The following is a 21,529-nucleotide window of genomic DNA, read 5'->3' as shown; positions in this document are numbered from 1 at the left end:
ATTCATTCATTCAAATTTGTTGGAGCTGACATGAGCTTTCTGTTGCACCGCACTTGCAGACATGGAAACCTGACAGAGGGTTTGGCCATATTGGATCTGTGATCGAGCCGTACTCTAGAGGAGTCATCTGTCTCTCTACAGGGATTTCTATATAGAGTTCGAGCTGTATATATCACATACCCATTCTGGCTGTGGAAAAGTTTCACCTTCTGGAGGATTTCCTATTTGAATGCTCATTTATTCTGTGCTTCTGGTGAGTACATAGGAGGAAGAATTGTCACGGATTCACCCACCACTTGATATCACTTCATTAATCAACACCTTTTAGACAATGACTGCTATACACCACCCTACCTATTACTGACCCCTATACACTGCCCTACCTATAAATGACCGCTATACACCGCCCTGCCTATTACTGACCCATATACACTGCCTTACCTATTACTGACCTCTATACACTGCCCTACCTATTAATGACCATTATACACCGCCCTGCCTATTACTGACCCATATACACTGCCCTACCTATTACAGACCTCTATACACCGCCCTCCTTATTACTGACCCCTATACACTGCCCTACCTATTACTGACCCCTATACACCGCCCTGCCTATTACTGACCCATATACACTGCCCTGCCTATTACTGACCTCTATACACTGCCCTACCTATTACTGACCCCTATACACTGCCCTATCTATTACTGACCCCTATACACCGCCCTTCCTATTAATTACCCCTATACACCGCCCTACCTATTATTGACCTCTATACACTGCCCTACCTATTACGGACCTCTATACACCGCCCTACCTATTAATGACCTCTATACACCGCCCTACCTATTAATGACTGCTATACACCACCCTACCTATTACTGACCCCTATACACCGCCCTACCTATTAATGACCGCTATACACCACCCTACCTATTACTGACCCCTATACCCTGACCTACCTATTACTGACCAATATACACCGCCCTACCTATTAATGACCGCTATACACCGCCCTACCTATTATTGACCTCTATACACCGCCCTACCTATTAATGACCGCTATACACTGCCCTGCCTATTACTGACCTCTATACACTGTACACTGCCCTATTACTGACCTCTGTACACTGCCCTACCTAATAATGACCGCTATATACACCGCCCTACCTATTACTGACCTCTATACACCGCCCTACCTATTACTGACCTCTAAACACTGCCCTGCCTAGTACTGACCTCTATACAACGCCCTACCTATTATGACCTCTTTACACTGCCCTACCTATTAATGACCGTTATACACTGCCCTACCTATTACTGACCCCTCCACACTGCCCTACCTATTACTGACCTCTATACACCGCCCTACCTATTAATGACCCCTATACACCACCCTACCTAATACTGACCTCTATACACTGCCCTACCTATTACTGACCTCTATACACTGCTCTACCTATTAATGAATGCTATACACCGCCCTACCTATTGCTGTCCTCTATACACTGCCCTACCTATCAATGACCCCTATACACCGTCCTACCTATTACTGATCTCTATACAGTACACTGCTCTGCATTCAGGCCTGAAATAGTCGAGCAAGTCAGCCTGCAGTACCAGATGTTCTGCCTTTAAGATAGTCTCCTGCTTCAGACTTGTGGTCGTGACCAATTTCTCTCCAAATTTGAAAAATTGTGAATGAGTAGCTCACTGAAGTTGGATTTTAAGGTAGGCTAAGTTTATATTTTTACAGTGAAATTAGTTTTATTATATTTTTCCTTTATTATAAGTTTTCCTTGTGTCATCCTTTCTATTTAGTTAGGCCTTGCTGGTTAATTTCTTATAAAAAAAAAAAAAAATAAACCCCTGCAGAACCCCGGTGAGCTAAGGTAGATATCCACCTCTCGAAGGTTGCCTACCCCTGACCTACATGGTAAAAATAGTGATTAGAAGGTAGAGTAATTAGCATGCAGCACTTGCCAAGGATTTGACCTCTTCATCAAAACCAGAGGCTTTTAAGCTCTAGTCCTGGACAGTTGCCATGAAGGACCCTCTAAAACACAAACATTTTACATATTTAATAGGACTTTGCAAAAGGAGCGCATCATTAATTACATGTGACATTAAGTTGTGGGCAGCACAGTGGCTAAATGGTTGGCACTTCCTCCTGGCAGTACTAGGGTCGTTGATTCAAATCCCAACCATGGCACCAACTGCCTGGAATTTGCATGTTCTCCCTGTGCCTGTGTGGGTTTCCTCCAGGTACTCCAGTTTCCTCCCAAACTCCAAAGACATGCTGGTAGGTGAATTATCTTCTGTAAATGTAAATTGGGCCTATTATGTGTAAGTATGAATATAATTTAGGGACCTTAGATTGTACACCCCTTGAGGGTTAGGTACATGTGAATGTTCAATATATTTGTAAAGTGCTGTGTAAATTGAAGGCGCTATATAAGTACCTGTAACTTCAGCGTTCTCAGAACACTTCTCAGTTTGACAGACCTCTAGAACACCAAATACCTCACTGTAGAGCAAGAAAACTAAAGCTGGCTATAAACTAGTGGAATTTATTTCAATTTTTTTTAAAGTGGTTGTAAAGGTTAAGGGTTTTTTTTACCTTCATGCATTCTATGCATGAAGGTAAAAAACCTTCTGTGTGCAGCAACCCCCCCCAATACTTACCTTAGCCACATCGTGATCCAGCATGATGCATAAAAGCCTCGGCATGGACATACAGAGCAGTGGCTCGGGAGGGAGTCTGCTTGGGTGCCCCCATAGCAAACTGCTTGCTCTGGGGGCACTTGGCAGGAGGAAGGGGCCAGGAGCTCCGACAGCGTGCCTGAGAAGAGAAAGATCGGGGCTCTGTGCAAAACCACTGCACAGAGCACGTAAGTGAGACATGTTTATTATTTTTTATTTTAAAAAAAAATTGCCTTTAATATCACTTTAAGAATGTTAGTGAGGTCAAATAGACATTTGTTTTCAATCATGGTGGTGAGAAAATTCGAGGGAACAGGATGGAAACATTTTCTCAAACAAATTCATTTCTAACAGTGTATGTGGTCTTCATTCCGGAAATTAAATTTATCCCCAAATAGAATGTTAAAAGCAAACAAACTTTTGAAGTACTTTCAAATGATGTTCATCCTGTCATTGAATGTACAAAGAATTATTATACCAATGTTCACACAGATATTCATACAAACGTTAATTGAAAAACCTGCTGGTGTATGGTTAGCTTTACTCACTCCATATTTGCAAGTGGTTGCAAGTGGTTCTAAAGCCAAGACTAAGAAAAATGTCCCACTAACAGTATCGCCCCTTCACCCCCTAAATACCTACCTGAATCCTCATTCAATCCAGGGCTTTACATCTGTAGCAGCACTCTCTTCTCTCCATTTCCGGGACAGATAGGAAACAGCTGGAGCCATTGGCTTCTGCTGCTGTCAATCAAATTCTGTGAGCAGAAAGTGGCGGGCAGTGCCGAGATGCTCTGCGTGTGCTTATGGACGCAGACAGCTCGGCTCAAGACCCTGCATGTCTGTTCCCATAGCATAAGGCTTGCTATGGTGGAAGATGAGGAGCCCAGAGTGCGGGGAACAACAGAAGAGGAGGTTTGGGGCCCCTCTGTAATTCCATTGTTGCACACATCAGATAAGTATAACATTTTTATTAGTTTAGAAAAAAAAATAACCCTATACAACCATGTTAACAACAAGACACTTCAGGGATCAAGAGAACAAAACATTTGCTCTAAACATATCATTTTGCTAAGTAATTCTGACTAGGGAACCTGTTATATAAGGAGCCTAACATTAAATCATGCCATGAAACCATTACAAAGAGTGATAATTATATTTCTTTATCATCTAGTTAAGTCTAAAAAAGGACAAACTTCAACATGTCACAACCAATTAATCCTAGACAAAACTATATACTGTATGTATCCTATCATTAAAAAAGCTAGTAAAATAAATACATATATGGACAGAACTACCTCTGCTTAGTCATAAATGACCTTTTGGCCATACTAATTTGTGGTTCATTATATATGTATGAAGGAAATCTACCCATGAAGTTAGGAACCAGGACTGGTCACACTTTAGCTTTTTTGTTTTACTTTAGAGTCAGCTGACCAGACATCCTAATTTTTCATCAACAGACCCTATTTTCAGGAGGTTGTCCTCAGATAAAAAGCGTCCATGGATGTGTGTGTTTGTAAACATAGAGTCCTTGGCTCGGGAGCTGTGTCCTAATCCACTAGGGATTCTCTCAGGGTATGTTCCATTTAAAGTGATTTTAAAAGCTACTATTACGAATAAGCCCTAAAAAAAAGCAGTTCTGATTGGAATAAGGGTCAGTATTAAAAATAACATACATACACATATAATTACATACATACATACACACATACATACACACACACAGATTAAAAACCACAAACATATACACATATATACACACATACAAACAGATATAAACACACACACACAAACAGATTGAAAAAAAACACACATAAAAAAAATATATAAACACACACACAAACACATACAACCATATATACATACACATACAGACAGATATAAAAACGCACATACATGCATATCAACCAGGGGAGGACTGAAAATTTGGAAACTCGGGCACTGCCCGAGGGCCCTGGGTCAGTATGGGACCCCATGAGATGCCCCTGGTACCTTTTTCATAGGCTTTTTTTGAGTTTGGGCAAGGACACAGGGGACCCCTATTGTCCGGGGGCCCCATGAGTTGTCAGTCCACCCGTGATATCAACACACATATAAACAGATATAAAAACACACATACAAACACATACACACATAAAAACACACATACATACAGTATATATATATATATATATATATACATACAGTTGTGTTCAAAATAATAGCAGTCAGACATCACTAACCTGATCAATCACTGTTTTTGGTAGAAATGATATTTCTACATGGCAAATAATTTACTAGCAGGTGTAGTAGAGTAATAGAAATCCAACAGACCCAACAGTCATGACATGCATGCTACTGATTCTGTGTAATTGAATGACTAATTGAAAGGGGCATGTTCAAAATAATAGCAGTGTGGAGTTCTATTAGTGAGGTCATTCATTCTTTGAAAAACAGGTGGAAATTATTGCCCTTATTTAAGGAAGGAAGGCAGCAAATGTTGTACATGCTGGTTACAGTGCATTTCTCTCTGAAATTCTGAGGAAAATGGGTCGTTCCAGACATTGTTCAGAAGAACAGCGTACCTTGATTAAAAAGTTGATTGGAGAGGGGAAAACATATAAAGAAGTGCAGAAAATGATAGGCTGCTCAGCTAAAATAATCGCAAATGCTTTAAAATGGCAACCAAAACCTGAAAGACATGGAAGAAATCGAAAAACTACCATTCGAATGGATAGAAGAATAGCCAAAATGGCAAGGACTCAGCCAACAATCAGCTCCAGGAAGATCAAAGAAGGTGTAAAGTTACCTGTGAGTACTGTTACAATTAGAAGACGCCTATGTGAAGCCAAGCTATCTGCAAGAAGCCCCCGCAAAGTCCCACTGATGAAAAAAAGACATGTGCTGAAGAGGTTACAATTTGCCAAAGAGCACATTGACTGGCCTAAAGAGAAATGGCGCAACATTTTGTGGACTGATGAAAGTAAGATTGTTCTTTTTGGGTCTAGTGGCCGGAGACAGTTTGTCAGACGACCCCCAAACACTGAATTCAAGCCACAGTACACTGTGAAGACAGTGAAGCATGGTTGCGCAAGCATCATGATATGGGGATGTTTCTCATACTACGGTGTTGGGCCTATTTATCGCATACCAGGGATCATGGATCAGTTTGAATACATCAGAATACTTGAAGAGGTCATGCTGCTTATGCTGAAGAGGAAATACCCTTGAAATGGGTGTTCCAACAAGACAACGACCCCAAAAACACCAGTAAACGTGCAACATCTTGGTTCCAGACCAACAAGATTGACGTTATGGAGTGGCCAGCCCAATCCCCGGATCTTAATCCAATAGAAAACTTGTGGGGTGACATAAAAAAATGCAGTTTCTGAGGCAAAACCAAGAAATAGAGAAGAACTGTGGAATGTAGTCCAATCATCCTGGGCTGGAATACCTGTTCACAGGTGCCAGAAGTTGGTTGACTCCATGCAACACAGATGTACAGCAGTTCTCAGAAACAGTGCTTATACAACTAAATATTCATTAAGTGATTCAAAGGAAAGCAAAATCTTCAAACATTTTTCAGTTTATATAGTGAATGTTTGAGTTTGTAAAGAAGAATACAAACACTGCTATTTTTTGAACAGTCTAATATTCACTTTTCTTCAATTTTTTTAGAGGAACAACACAAATTTTATATATTTTTCTTCATGTTTTGATTTGGAATAGAATGTGTAGTGTTCCCAATGCATTTGTGTGTCTGGAAATAAAAGCTATTAGAATGATTTTGAGCTTTATTCAGTTTTTTCAACACACTATTATTTTGAACACAACTGTATGTGTGTGTGTATATATATATATATATATATATATATATATATACTTTCAAAAAAATCAGTAGTACAGTACCTTCACTCATACAGGCAGGTACTGCACTGTAGGGGGTGGCAATGAGCACAATACACTCGGGAAAACCCCTCCCCCTTCCACTGATTTCACTTTGCTGAGTGCATTTGCAGTCAGACTGAGGTCCCTCACTTCCAGCTGAGGATGGTGAGTTCAGTCTCGTCTGTCAACCATTCTCTACCAGCTGTAAGGGCCCCCTGGAGCATGGTCATTGCCATTGCAACACCAGCGACCCCTGAAGCTACACCAGTGGATATTATTGCTGCTCCACCAGGTTTCAGAGTTGTTCTTTCTAGTTACTCCAACTCTTGTTCAGTCCTCCATTACTACGCTTTTCTCTTGTCTGCAGTTAACACACAATATCTCTATGTGTAACTATTTTTTAATTCAACAATTTATTCATTCTTTATTTGAACCACAGAAACCGTACTTTTTGTATTAATTTTTCATTCAGTCTAGTAGTGAATACCTCCCTTTGTATTCTTTATTATTATTATTATTATTATTATTATTATCAGTTCTACCACAGCGTCTGAACTGATCAGTTGACAGTTGTTGTAATCATATAGTTTTTTACATTCATTCATAGCAGTGGTCTGACTTTTTATTGCACTTGTGTTTTTAAAGCTGAATTCCAGAAATTCAGCTCCTTTGTAAAAAATGAAGACACACAATGAGTTAATGTGGAAGTTCAGGCAAAACCTAAGGCTAAACCTACTCCCACGCCCATTCTAAGGCTACTCTATCTAGCCCTGTAATGAAAGGATCCCTATAGTTACCTATTCTAAAGCTGCTCCAATCTGGCCCCAGGATCATCTGTCATAGGTGGCTTCTGTGTAGAGGAGGGGCAGCCAACAATGAATGCCCAATTTTAAGTCTAAAGGTGACATCATTCCTAATCATTTCAGCCATTGTCAGCGATCTCTCCTCTACACAGAAGCCACTGCTGAAGACCAGACTGGAGTGGCTTCAGAATAGGTAAATATTCATGTCTTTTTGGTAAGTTGGGAATGCAGAGGGCTTGGTGTGGTCAGTTTGGAATTCAGAGAGAATATCAAGGTTCTTGGCAGGCTTGCAGCGTAAGATTACTGGATGTGTGGCTCAGTGTACCAGTGCCTGGGGGAATTGCTGTGGAATCATTGCTCAATGTGCATGTCTTTCTTCCCCAGCTCTCTGCAGTACTGTGTGGCCTACAGCATGAGGAGGAGAAGGAATGTGTGGGGGGTCTGAGGAGGAGAAGGTAGGTGTGGGAGGGGTGTCTGAGGAGGAGAAGGTAGGTGTGGAAGTGGGGTCAGAGGGGAGGTGTGGGAGGGGGGTCTGAAAAGGAGAGGGGAGGTGTGGGGCGGGGGGGTCTGAAGAGGTGAAGGGAGATGTAAGGGGGTCTGAGGAGGGGAAGAGAGGTGGGGTGTCTGAGGAGGAGAGGTGTGGGGGGGTCTGAGGAGAAGAAGGGAGGTGTGGAAGGGGGGTCTGAGGAGGAAAGGGGAGGTGTGGTAGTGGAGTCTGAGGAGGAGAGGGGAGGTGTGGTAGTGGAGTCTGAGGAGGAGAGGGGAGGTGTGGGGGGGAGGTCTGAGGAGGAAAGGGGAGGTGTGGTAGTGGGGTCTGAGGAGGAGAGGGGAGGTGTGGGTCTGAAGAGGTGAAGGGAGATGTAAGTGTGTCTGAGGAGGCGAGGGGAGGTGGGGTATCTGAGGAGGAGAGGTGTGGGGGAGGGTCTAAGGAGAAGAAGGGAGGTGTGGGAGGGGGGTCTGAAGAGGAGAGGGGAGGTGTGGGAGGGGGTTCTGAGGAGGAGAGGGGAGGTGTGGGGGGACGGGGACCTGAAGAGGTGAACGGAGATGTAAGAGGGTCTGAGGAGGGGAGGTGGGGTGTCTGAAGAACAGAGGTGTGGTCTCAGGAGGAGAAGCGAGGTGTGGGAGGGGGGGTCTGAGGAGGAAAGGGGAAGTGTGGGAGTGAGGTCTGAGGAGGAGAGGGGAGGTGTGGAGGGGGGTCTGAAGAGGTGATGGGAGATGAAAGTGGGTCTGGGGAGGGGAGGTGGGGTGTCTGAGGAGAGGTGTGGGGGGGCTCTAAGGAGAAGGGAGGTGTGGGAAGGGGTTCTCAGGAGGAGAGGGGAGGTGTGGGAGGGGGGTCTGAGGAAGAGAGGGGAGGTGTGGGAGGGGGGTCTGAAGAGGTGAAGGGAGATGTGGGGGGGTCTGAGGAGGGGAGGGGAGGTTGGGTGTCTGAGGAGGAGAGGTGTGGGGGGGTCTGAGGAGAAGGGAGGTGTTGGAGGGGGTTTGAGGAAGAGAGGGGAGGTGTGGGGGGGTCTGAGGAGGAGAGGGGAAGTGTGGGGTTGGGGGTCTGAAGAGGTGAAGTGATATGTAAGGGGGTCTGAGGAGGGGAGGGGAGGTGGGGTGTATGAGGAGGAGAGGTGTGGGGGGCTCTGAGGAGGAGAAGGGAGGTGTGGGAGGAGGGTCTGAGGAGGAAAGGGGAGGTGTGGGAAGGGGGTATGAGGAGGAGAGGGGAGGTGTGGTGTCTGAGGAGGAGAGGTGTGGGGGGGGGGGTCTAATGAGGAAAAGGGAGGTGTGGGAGGGGGGTCTGAAGAGGACAGGAGAGGTGTGGGGAGGGGGGTCTGAAGAGGTGAAGGGATATGTAAGGGGGTCTGAGGAGGGGAGGTGGGGTGTATGAGGAGGAGAGGTGTGTGTGTGTGTGTGTGTGTGGGGGGGGGGGGGTCTGAGGAGGAGAAGGGAGGGTGTTTTGTGTTTTGTAAAGCCAGTCTTCATTTCTTTAAATTGGTATGAGTGCACTTCTCCTCTGTACACTGGGTATAATTCTCATTATCTGTTCTTATGGGTGTAAATCTCAGTTTCTGTACTTATTCTGTATCTACAGAGACAACTTTAGATGTAAAAAACAATGTACATGTGAAAGCGGTTTATATAAACTGACAGCGATATGCTAAGTACATTATGGGTATGAGAGACGCTGTACACACCTCCCTTTACCTGCAAAGGGAATTGAACTCCCAGTCTTCCATCAGCAGGAGACATCATTAGAATGCAATCCCTAGAAAGCCCCTGGTGTAAACACTGTCACCATGACTTCTTGGAACAAAGTGGTGAAAACATCCTCTTGAAGTTGAGCTAAAAAATCGAAATCAGATCCAATAAAAACACAATTAAATCCACACAAAGTGAAAATTAAAGTTCATTAAAACATTTTCTAGTGTAAATAACTGTTATCTTTTCTTATAATAAATTGCCACTATACCCTCTCAGCTCCTCACTGTCCCCATTTAAAGCCACCATCCCTTTGTTGAACCCAGATTCCTCTGTCCCTATTTGATTTCACAATTGACCCTTTTTTAGTTATAATTTATATAGTACATTTGAACTCCTTAATGCAGGGGTGTCAAACTGGCGGCCCTCCAGCTGTTGCGAAAGTCCCATCATGCCTTTGCCTTTGGGAGTCATGCTTGTAACTGTCAATCTTGCAATGCCTCATGGGACTTGTAGTTTGGCAACAGCTGGAGGGCCACCAGTTTGACACCTGTGCCCTAATGGACATATATAGTACGGCTCTATTATCTTCCAAAGGATTTGTCATTTTGTTCATCCATTCCTAACATTTACACAGTCCTGCCAGAAAATCCAAACAGGTCAGCGATTAGCTTTTCTTTTCTGCTGTTATGCATTACAGCCTGGTCAACTCACTGCTCCCCGCCTGTGAAGCAGAAGTAAACAAGGTGACAGGTTGTGCAAAGGCAGCAGAGCTGCATAAGTGCCTGCTGGATGCTTAAATCAGTATTAAACTGAAAAACAAACATTTATTACATTGCAGCTTACCAATTCTTAGATGTGATGGCTGCATTAGCTTTTTTTAGGCTTTCTTTCCTTTTTTTGACCAGTAAGTCTGCTGTTTTTCAACAGAACAAGCTGGCCTGTATATGTAGCAGTTAGATAGTTGGGACAAACCTTTTACCACTGACAGGGGTGCTTACAATGATCAGCTTTTATTTATTTATGTAAGACTTTTATCCCAAAAGGAAAAAACAGTTTGATGTAACTGCTTACAAAGTATTAGCTGAAGTTTTTCTTCAATTTGATAGTGTATTTAAATCTGCTAGTGCATCTAAAGCCAGACACAGATGGATCAAATATCAGCTGGTTCAGCAGGGATCAGCTGAGATTCGATTCATCTATGGGCAAGCTGGTTGCAATGCAGTTGATCCAACAATCCATAGATCTGGAAATCCGAGAAAAGGTGCTTAATGTGAACCTGTCAACAATCTGAGCAATTCAAACTGAGCATATGGTAAAAACATACAAAAGAAGAGTTTAACTTCAGTGGAAACCATGTGTTAAAGATATTAGCAGATCCAGAGATAGGAAGCTGAAATATTATGCAAATCACAACTTTTCCTGTTTTCCAAGCTTCCTATTGGCCATTGTTGCCAAGATAATATTAAAAGACCAATAGAGAGGCTAAAGAATTTGAGAGAGGCACAAACAAATTGGTTTTTACAGGAAATGGTGGGATTTGCATGAATTTTGAGGCACCTCATAAGAAAGGAGATAAAAACACCATAGTGCTAGGTCTTGAGCTCATGTCCTGAAATAAAGAATCCCACTGCTGCCAACATTTAGGTTATTGGCGTTTAATCACATGACCTGAAATAAAGAACCCCACTGCTGCTGCCATTGTGGTTTTTGACACCTATTTAATCATCAGATCTTGAAGAGATTGCCAGTTGCCTGGCACTGTTTTTCTTAATGTGATTCGCAATGACCCTAAGGTAACTGATTATATACAGTATGTGGTTTAAGTCGATCAACGTGTAGGCACGTGCAGTCTGTTTTCTGCATTGTAGGTGGCACTCAACCCAAGTGGTACCACGGCCTGGAGAGGAAGTCCAAGGGAAACATGTATTCTCTATGGTTTCCTGGGTCAATGGAGCAGTGTTACGGTTGGCTATGCTGCAGCCATGTAACCCCTGTTGGCCATCATGTGTCAGCAGGGTCTATTTAAGTCCCTGCCCCTGAGTTTTGGCACGCTTTGTGCAAGTGGCTAGTGTAGGGGGAGAGATCCCACATGTCAAGGAGAGTAATTAGCGGTAGGGACAGGTTCCTGATGAGGAGGTAAAGGCTAGGGATGCGCTAACCTGATAGAAGCATCTTGGGACCGGACCAGCCAGGCCACACTTCACCCTCTAAACAGACGCTGTTGGCATCTCTCCTCAGCTGCATCTATGGCTACACTGAACTGTGAAGAACCTCACAAAACAAGGCAATGTAGTGACCTTCAAAGATGACAGTAGTACCATCACAAAAGGGGATATTGTACTTGCAAATGCTAAAATTACAGATGAACTGTATCAGCTGAACTGCAATTGGGTGGTTAATATTGCCAAGGAGGAAAAATATTCAAACTGCATTCACACATGGCATCATCAACTTGGGCACCAAAGTCCTGACATAATAAAGAAATTAACTGAGAATGACTATTCAAGTGGAATATAAATTAGTCCATGTGATCAAACAATGAAATGCACCCGCTACAGTATATAAAAGGAAAAATTACAATAAAAGCCTTTCCAAATCAGAGTACCAGCAGAGCTAGAAAAAAAAAAAACCTCTGGGCTTAATTCATTCTGATCTTTGTAGTCCAATGGAAAAACTAACTGCAGGAAAGAAGAGGTATTTTCTCACTTTATAGATGATTACTCCAGGTATTCTAAACTATATCTGTTACTCAACAAAAGTAAAGTACCAGAGAGACTTGAACAGTATTTGGCTCAAGTAAGCAACACATTTGGCAAAATGCCAAGTGTATTGTGCACAGACAATGGAACTGAATATACAGGTGATAACACACAGTTGATTCTCAGAAAGCATGGCATAATAATTCAAACTACTATCCCATACAACCCAGAATAGAACAGGGTTGCAGAAATGATGAACCATACTCTATGTGGGAGTGGAAGAACCATGCTGTTTGATGCACATATGACAACCACATACTGGGGGGGAGGCAATTGTGACCACATGCTATCCTTAATATCAACTACCAGGAAAATCAACTGAGAAAACCCCAGATGAACTGTGAAATGTGCATTATCCAAAAGATGTTTAATATAAATCCAAAATAAAACTACTCACAAGCATAGAAGTAAATACGCTCATCAGGCCACACTTCCGTGGTCAAATGAAACAGTCTCCCAAGCACAGGGTGGGCCACACCAGGATCCCTGAAGGCTGACGCGTCTAGAAGGAATATACGTTGAGGAAGGATAGAATATTCCTTCTTATGAGGAAGAAGGATATTCCTTTAAAACACGTCAGCCTTCAGGGACCCCGGTGTGGCCCTCTCTGTTTAATTATGTGTCTTTTATTTTTACTTTTTTTCGCAATGTTATTATTTTTTTTTTATAACTTTTTTTTAACAGGAGGGCATTGGTGAAATATCAGGTGCCTAGCTGCACAGAATGAATGAACAGGAAGAGCTCTGCACAGTCTTCCTGTTCATCCACAATCTGAAGCATAGTAAACATATACCTACTATGCTTCACTTATGAATGAACACAATGGGTTTTATCTACTGGAGAGTGCAAAATCAGGCTCACTTCTGCATAAAACCAATCAGCTTCCAGGTTTTATTGCCAAGGCTTCATTGAGCAAGCTGAGGTTAGAAGCTGATTGGTTTCTATGCAGAAGTGAGCCTGATTTAGCACTCTCCAGCTTTAATAAATAACTCCCAATGAGTGATCAGTACTGATCACTCACTGTGTTCATTCAGAGAAGGAAGGGGACAGTAAATATAACATATTTACCTGACCCTTTCTAACTCTCAATCCTGAAATTATGCCCCAAAGCAGCCGGCAGAAGGGAGAGGAGGGAAGCCAGCAGCGATCAGTGGGGCATGTAGAGAGGCCTGGACAGCAGAAGGAAGGGGAACCTGTAAGGAGGGGTGATCTGTGCAGCGGGGGCCAATTCCCTATGTGGCTCTCCCTGCAGCAGTTGAAAGGAGAGTAGGAGAAGCTGGCTTTCATCTGCTGCAGGGTGAGCAACACAGAGAAACAGTTTCTGTAAATGCCGCCCCCATCACACAGATGGACCCTCCTGTACAGCTTCCCCTTCCTTCTGCTTGTCAGTTGCTCGTGCCCCATCGGTTCAACAGGGGGGCTCTGTGGTACCCCCTTATCTGCAGCCCTGCATGTAATATTATGGGCTGTTGATTTAAGGGTCTTGACACCAGTTTGATGCACTACGGTGTTGATAACTATATTTAACACTTTCGCAAAGATTTTTATATCCATTATTAACAGTGATATGGAACGATATGAGTCTGGCAAATGAGGGTCTTTACCTTTTTTTTTTGGTAACACAACTTTTTTTTTCTTACAATCTTAGTCCCCTTTGTCTACCTTTGTCAGTCATCTATCAGTTTGGCTAACCACAGTCTATATCATTAGCTCCTTAGCTATAACCCTTCTGTTGGGACTGTATGGTTCAGGCCCATCAGGCCCTCTCTTAGTGCCTTAGTGGGCCATATGACTTAAAAATGATGTCACACAGTCAGCCCACCTGATTAGGAGTTTTTTGGCCCATATGGCCCAGGCACGTCTAACACTAACTATAGTTGTGTCAGTCTGGCAATTAGCACCTCTCTGAAAACCTATTTTGATGCCTTTTATTTTATTCATTGGAATTAACCCTGAATAGTCCCCAATCATCTTTAAAATTGCAGAATCCAGCTTACTTCCACAGAGATTTCAAGCATCATATGGAAATTACACCAGTCCGAAATAGAGGCCAGATCCACCAACTAGAGCATTAGGCACAGTACTCTACTAGATGGTACTGAAGACCCAGGCTGAGCCATTTATAATATCCACTAATGCTTCAGCTATGGAGTCACCTGCTAATTTTAGCTCTTGATGGACCATTACTATCTTGTCCTGATCTACATTGTTCAAAAGTACTTTCTCTTAGTTAATTGTCCAGCTGGTGATCACTCTTCCATCTTCTGCCAGAGTTACTGCAGCCCTACAAGCACCCATTCTGCCATATGAGCTTGTTTTAGGTCTAGATCTATCTTATTATATCTCGAGTATAAATAAATGTCACAGTATCCTTCACTGGCAAAGTAGCATGCCTAGCCAGTCTCATCAGTGAAGCATCTATAGGAGGTTACATGAGTGGGCTATATTTTGATTCTTTTAAAAAGTATAGATTATTAACTTGTTATTAATATAAGGATTCTTCTCCAGTTTTTTTTTCGTTCATCCTATATCAACTCTTCAATTTCCTCAATGAAGTAAAAGGATGCTTGCTGCCTCTTAACGTGGAACTTTACCCATGACAATTTGCTAAAAAATAATGTTTTTTAGCAAAGAGCTTTCATTCCACATGAATAATCATGCTACTACCCTTATAACACAATAATTGCTAATTCATTGAAACTTTGGTCTAGTAATCATCCAAAATATGTGTTACGGTCATCAATGCCCCCACAAGCCTCCATTCTTGGAGACCCTAAATACCTGGCAGCTTTCTATAGGCCTGAACAATTTTATTGGTGGATCGGTAAAAAACTTTACTTCCTGGGCTAGCATACAACATTTTTCTTTTGCGACTTTTGCCCATCTCACCAAGGGGAGGAGTTTTCCATATTTTGAACAGTTACAATTCTATCAAATTAAACACTTTTACTCCACTCATTACTCACTCATGAGAGCCTCTCCTTCAACTCTTTATGAAACTACTGTATCTACCAGAAACACCTGAGAGGCAAAGGCATCAACTCTGATTTATATAAGGACATGACCAATGATGATCCCACCCATAAAGAGAAGCTGCTATGAAATTGTTTACCAGATGGTACCTAACCCCCGCTAAACGTAGCACTGTTTACCCTACAGTATCTCAGAACTGTTTCCGAGGCTACCTCCACACTGGTAATTTTGTACATATATTTTGGTTCTGTAACAAGATAGCTCCAGTCTGGTGCAACATTGGTCAGTTGGCATCTAAGCGAGTGGGTAAGCCTCTTAAACTTTCTATGGCAAACTGTTTGCTTTTTGGTCCCATACCTGACACCTCTTACTCTTCTGAAAGGTTGATACACACTGCTTGTGTGGTCACAAGCCTTCCACTGGAAATCAACAGGTATTCCAGTTGTGTCTATCAGAAATAGATTAAACCCCATAATGCTTATGGAATGGATTTATCATACTTTACATTGCACTACGCCCCTTTTCCACAAACATTGGGAGACTTGGGATGACTGTAGAATGTTAATTTAATAACTTGTTTAATTTGAATGATATTATGTCATTCCTCCATTCTTGGCTTCTGTAAATCAGAAATTGGCATAAGCTTATTCTTTTTCTATATGTTATTATTCGACTAATGGTTTCAAGTCTCTGCTGTACATATACTGTTTCATGTATTATTCCGTTTTGGGGGTTCTTGGCGCCATCTTATTTGTATGTGGTATATTCTCAAAAGTTTGTAAACAAAAAAAAATTAATGCGACCAAAATTAGTGTGTGCTGTAAATTGCCTCCAACATTGTCCCTGTTTCTTCTTGCCTGAGCTTGCCATTTTGCTGAAGCCCAGAGCCCCTGAGAAGCAGTAAATCTGGGGCAGCACAGTGGCTTAGTGGTTAGCACATCTGCCTTGCAGTAAATGGGTCATGGGTTTGATTCCCGCCCATGGTGCCTCCTGCATGGAGTTTGCATGTTCTCCCTGTGCTTGCGTGGGTTTCCTCCCACACTCCAAAGACATGCTGGTAGGTGAATTGGCCTCTGTCTAAATTGGCCCTAATATGTGTATGTATGAATGTGAGTTAGGGACCTTAGATTGTATGCCCCTTGAGGGTTAGGGAGTGATGTGAATGTACAATATATATATGTAAAGCGCTGCATAAATTGACATCGCTATATAAGTACCTGTAATAAATAAATAAATAAAATCTTTAGGCTCAGCAGATCACCCTCTACAAATTTGGCACACTGCATAAAAATAGAAAACAACTGAGCATGTGCAGAGCATGGTGACACAGTGTATTACTGGATTTTAAACAGTATAGGCACTTATTTGTAACGTTTTACATAGCTATACCTGCAAAAGGGGCCAACCTGAAGTGAACTAGCAAGACTTAATTTTCTGACTACAGATCCACTTTAAGCTATATTTCTGTGGAGCTTCTATCAGTTCCTCCCAGTTATTGCTTCTTTAACAGTTTTTGCAAATGGTTCTACCAAAGTAAAGCCAAAACCTGATGAAATCCTTTCCTCTTACACATCTGAATAGCTCTCTGTGTCAGTCCACTGGAGATCTCTTGCAGATGGCTGGAAGTGCCAGGGACTGCAGCAGATTCAACTTGAACAGATTTTTTATCTGAATTCTTAAAGAGGAATGTGGGATTGGAAAAAATAAACATATGTAGCACCCTCCTAGATAGATGCTAGGATTAGATACATTTATTTTTGGCTCACTGGATCCAGTGGAGCTGTATTTGTTGTCAGGTAAATTTTGTTTGTTAGTGGGGCTGGTTCTGATTTAGTGATTAGTTTTGTTTTTTGTTTCACAGGCTGCAGATTTGTTTACTTCTCCTGCCTTCTAGAACACTCTGGATGGTTCTTGAACATCGGTGTGGGCAAAAGAGCAGCATGAATATTTATACTGTGTCATCCAATCCCTGTGGGAAGGAGGCACAGAGGGATGCTGGGAAAGTGTATAAATAGTGTGAGACCTGGAACAGAACTGTCTTGTCCCTGAGGAGATCATAGCTGGGGATGGGGGGGGGATGATTGCCCCCCAGGTCACCTGCCATGTGTTTTTTGATCATTGGATTTATGCTGGAAGTTGCTGGAGCTGACTGAGGGGGCCTGTCATCTGTGGATCTAGTTTGGTAACACAGGGAGAAAGTGTCTGGAAGGCATTGAACAGAGGCAGCCAATCGTCTGAAGATGATTGTCAGTTATGAGAGATCCTAGAGACTGAGTGCTGTTGCCACCCCCCTGGTGTTTATGAGTCAGCGGTATGTTTAAAGGGGACATAGTATCCAGTGTCCTGAAGAGCTCAGTCTATTTATTTCTTAGTGAAAAGACTTTGCTTGGACTGTCCAGAGAGGAAGATTAATCTCCTCAAGTTGCTGCTTAAAAGCCTAGTCCACCCCCTTACTTGTGCAAAGACTGAGCTTATAGTTATACAGAAGAGAAAGTGTCCTCCTGTTTGTACATAGTTTTGGAGCATCCCACTCAGTTCCCTATCCCCATCCAAGTTACCCATAAATAGAATACCCCTGGACTGTTCATTGAGCAAAAAGAGTGACTGTGACCATGTGCCTGGCTTCAGGGCAACTATTGGAAAAAGATTCCTGGGCATCCTTCTAGCAGCTCCTGTGGGGGTAGCGCTACACATACATACTCACCTAGATGGCTGTTGCCCTTTGATGCTGCAGCAGTCCCCCGCCAATTCTAAGATTGAGAACTTAGCAATCACATGACCGCTGAGCGGTTAGTTCTCAGTCTTCACTGAGCAGAGAGTGGTGACTGTCAGGCACTGGCTCTTTGCTCTGCCCCTCCAGCTCTCACTGGAATGCCAGGCTGTTCAGGGGATGGGAGCAGCTGGCTCAGGCTCTCAGTGTCACACTGAGAGGTGAAAACAGCTGCCAGTCAGGCATTTGGGTGAATCCTGACATTATTGTCAGAATCCCTGTAGAGCATGGACTGGCTGGGTCCAAGCTAAAGCAAGCTGTCGACTGAATCAAGAGTACAGATTCTAGTGCACTCCCATGACCCAGAAGAGAAGTATGGCTAAAAAGCTTTGGGCATACTTATCTTTTAATTAAAAAGAATTCCAGGAATTTTTTTTATTCCCATGCAGTGGGGCTGTGCCATGTATCTCTTCATAGCCATAAAGTGCACAAAGGGGATGAGGGCCTACCCCTCCTAACAGCTCTGTGTTCTTGTGCCCAGACACTCATGCCACGTCCGGCACTGGAAGTCGGATGTCTTTATATATTGCCTTAAACATCCCAAAACCTGTTATTTTGCAATTGTTTGCTTATCTATTTACAATGATCGGCTGAGTGAGAATAATTTGCACAGTGTGTATTTTAAGACATTATTTTTTCAATAAAAACTATGGTACCAGAAAACAACAGACTTACTGGCTGGATCACCAGATGAAAATCCAAGAAAGAAATCCTAAAATAGAAAAGTAATATATAGGAAATGGTAAGCAGCAATGTAATACACATTTTTGGGTTTAATACCACTGTAAGGGCTCACATGCCCTTTCTGCCACTCTGAGAAGCTATCTGAGGTGGATTGTTTTTTAAACTGCGGTTGACAGGCTGCTTGGAGTGGATATGTTGCCTCCTCAGTGCCTGTTTTATAACTTGAAATCCCACACAACCATGCTGAAACTGTGTGCATTGCATACAGTTGCAGGGCATTTCTTTTAAGTTCACATTAAATCAAAATTGTAGTTGAAAGAAAACTTCAGTCCTCCCAGAAAAACAAAGTCTACTATTTTATTGACCATACCACTCTCTATGTCCATATATACATTCAGTGCTGCACTACAAAATATACCTTAAAATAACATAAAATCACAGGGGAAGAGTCTTCAACATAACCACCACTGCATGTTAACCACCACCAAAAAGAAGACTCAAATCTGCCCACCAAATAAATATGACTCTATATTTTATTCCTCATGCACACTGGATGTTTTTACAGCTTCTGTTTTTGGCTTTTGGTGTTTTTTTTCTACAGCCAGTGAATTCCCCAGCAGGGGCGGACTGACAACTCATGGGGCCCCCGGGCAATAGGGGATCATGAGGGCCCTGTGTCCTTGCCCAAACTCAAAAAAGCCTATGAAAAAGGTACCAGGGACATCTCATGGGGCCACCTACTGACCCCGGGCCCTCGGGCAGTACCCGAGTTTCCAAATGGTCAGTCTGCCCCTGCTCCCCAGCACGTTATCCTTTACAGGGGCGGACTGACAACTCATGGGGCCCCCAGGCAATAGGGGATCATGGGGCCCCTGTGTCCTTGCCCAAACTCAAAAAAGCCTATGAAAAAGGTACCAGGGGCATCTCATGGGGCCCTCTACTGACCCCGGCCTTTGGGCAGTGCCCGAGTTTCCAAATGATCAGTTTGCCCCTGATCCTATGGCCCTGATTTACTAAGACTTGAGTCTACCAGCAGACTCTGAACATTCAGGCAGACTTAATTAAATCAATCAAGACCTGTCAGTCTCCTGAGAGGCGTCTATCAATTTCATTGACGAACGTCTACTTTGCTATTAGTAAATGTGGAATTGCGTCTGGCACATTTTTAGGTGCAATACCGTATATGCTCGCTAGATGGTGCACAAGCGCGGGCTTTGTACCCTTGGCGTTTTTTTGTTTGCATAAGAGAATACTTAGAATGTAACATAAAAAGTACACCTATATTATAATTTTTTTTTTTTTTTTTGCTGTTTCTCCAAAATGATCAGACAACTAATGCATTTACTAATGAATGTCATACATTCTATTTTCAAATTTTAAACATTTTCACACTTATATCTCAAATAATTTGGAATGTCTAGTTCTAAGTTCCCAATATAATGATATAGCTTCCTTCTCTTTAATCATGTAACTATTCTATGTTAAGGTATTAATGCGCATGGGTCATACACATCACACATCTGGGGGTGCAGCAGTATGCTGGCAGCTATGGATTAGTCATCCAGCTCCATCCATCCATCCATCCATCCATCAGGGTGGGTGCCAAAAAGGTAAGGGGAGGAATTAGCTCAGCCACAGGAGCCAGAAAGGTGCTTAATAGTGTAATACACCCATCCCAAGGGTAGTTTATCTTTCACGAGTTCATGCACTACTGTTCGTCACGGAGAAACCACACGTGCCATTCATAGGCACTCTCTGAATTGGTACTCTGACACGAAGGACATTCCATTATTCAGGAATGATTATATGAACTTTTTTTTAGCACCATTTACCAGTTTACATCATCAGTAATGGGCAGCACAGTGGCTTAATGGTTAGCACATCTGCCTTGCAGTAAATGGGTCATGGGTTTGATTCCTGACCGTGGCAGCTCCTGCATGGAGTTTGCATGTTCTCCCTGTGCTTGCATGAGTTTCCTCCCACACTCCAAATATATGCTGGTAGGTGTATTGATTCCTGTCCAAATTGGCCCTAGTGTATGAATGTGAGTTAGGGGTCTTAGATTGTACACCCCTGGAGGGTTAGGGACTGATATGAATGTGCATATATGTGTAAAGCACTGCATAAATTGACAGCACTATAAAAGTACCTAAAATAAATTATTGCACTTTTTGGATTTTACATGCGTTTATGACGATAACATGCATTTATAGCACTGCACTATTACTTTAACATATTTCTATTCTGGGACTGTTGCCAATACCCTGAGTGCTAGCTGCTACCTTCATATCTATACCTAGATTTATATTGATCTTGTGTAATACCATTTTAGTAGTCTATATAATTTGACCAGTGCTCACTTTATCATTACTTTTAAACAATATAACTATTCTACATTGCAGCTCAAACTCTGTCTCCCTCAGTGGCTTAGTGGTTAGAACTCAGAATTTACAGCATGTGGGTCATGGGTTCTAATCCCAGTCATGACTGCACCTGTCTGCATCTCAGTTTGCATGCTTTCTCTGCACGGGTGTGTTTTTGCCAACATTCCAAAGACATGCTGTTAGGTTAATTGGGCCTAGTATATGTAAAAAAACAAAAAATTGGTCGTTCAATCGGCCGACGTTACCACCAACAGCAAAAAAAGCATCTGATTTTCGTCCCGTCTACGGCCGACATTTTTATTTCTGTCCCTTGCAGAGAGCTCTGCTATTATATTTTACATGAAAAGTATTGCAACATTGTATCCATTTCGGATACAGATGTTTTTATTGGGATACAAA

This window comes from Staurois parvus, unplaced genomic scaffold (assembly GCF_062004578.1).
Source record: "Staurois parvus isolate SC_StPar_1 unplaced genomic scaffold, SC_StPar_1.0 ptg000176l, whole genome shotgun sequence".
NCBI classification, from domain to species: domain Eukaryota; kingdom Metazoa; phylum Chordata; class Amphibia; order Anura; family Ranidae; genus Staurois; species Staurois parvus.
This window is presented reverse-complemented; position numbering follows the sequence as displayed.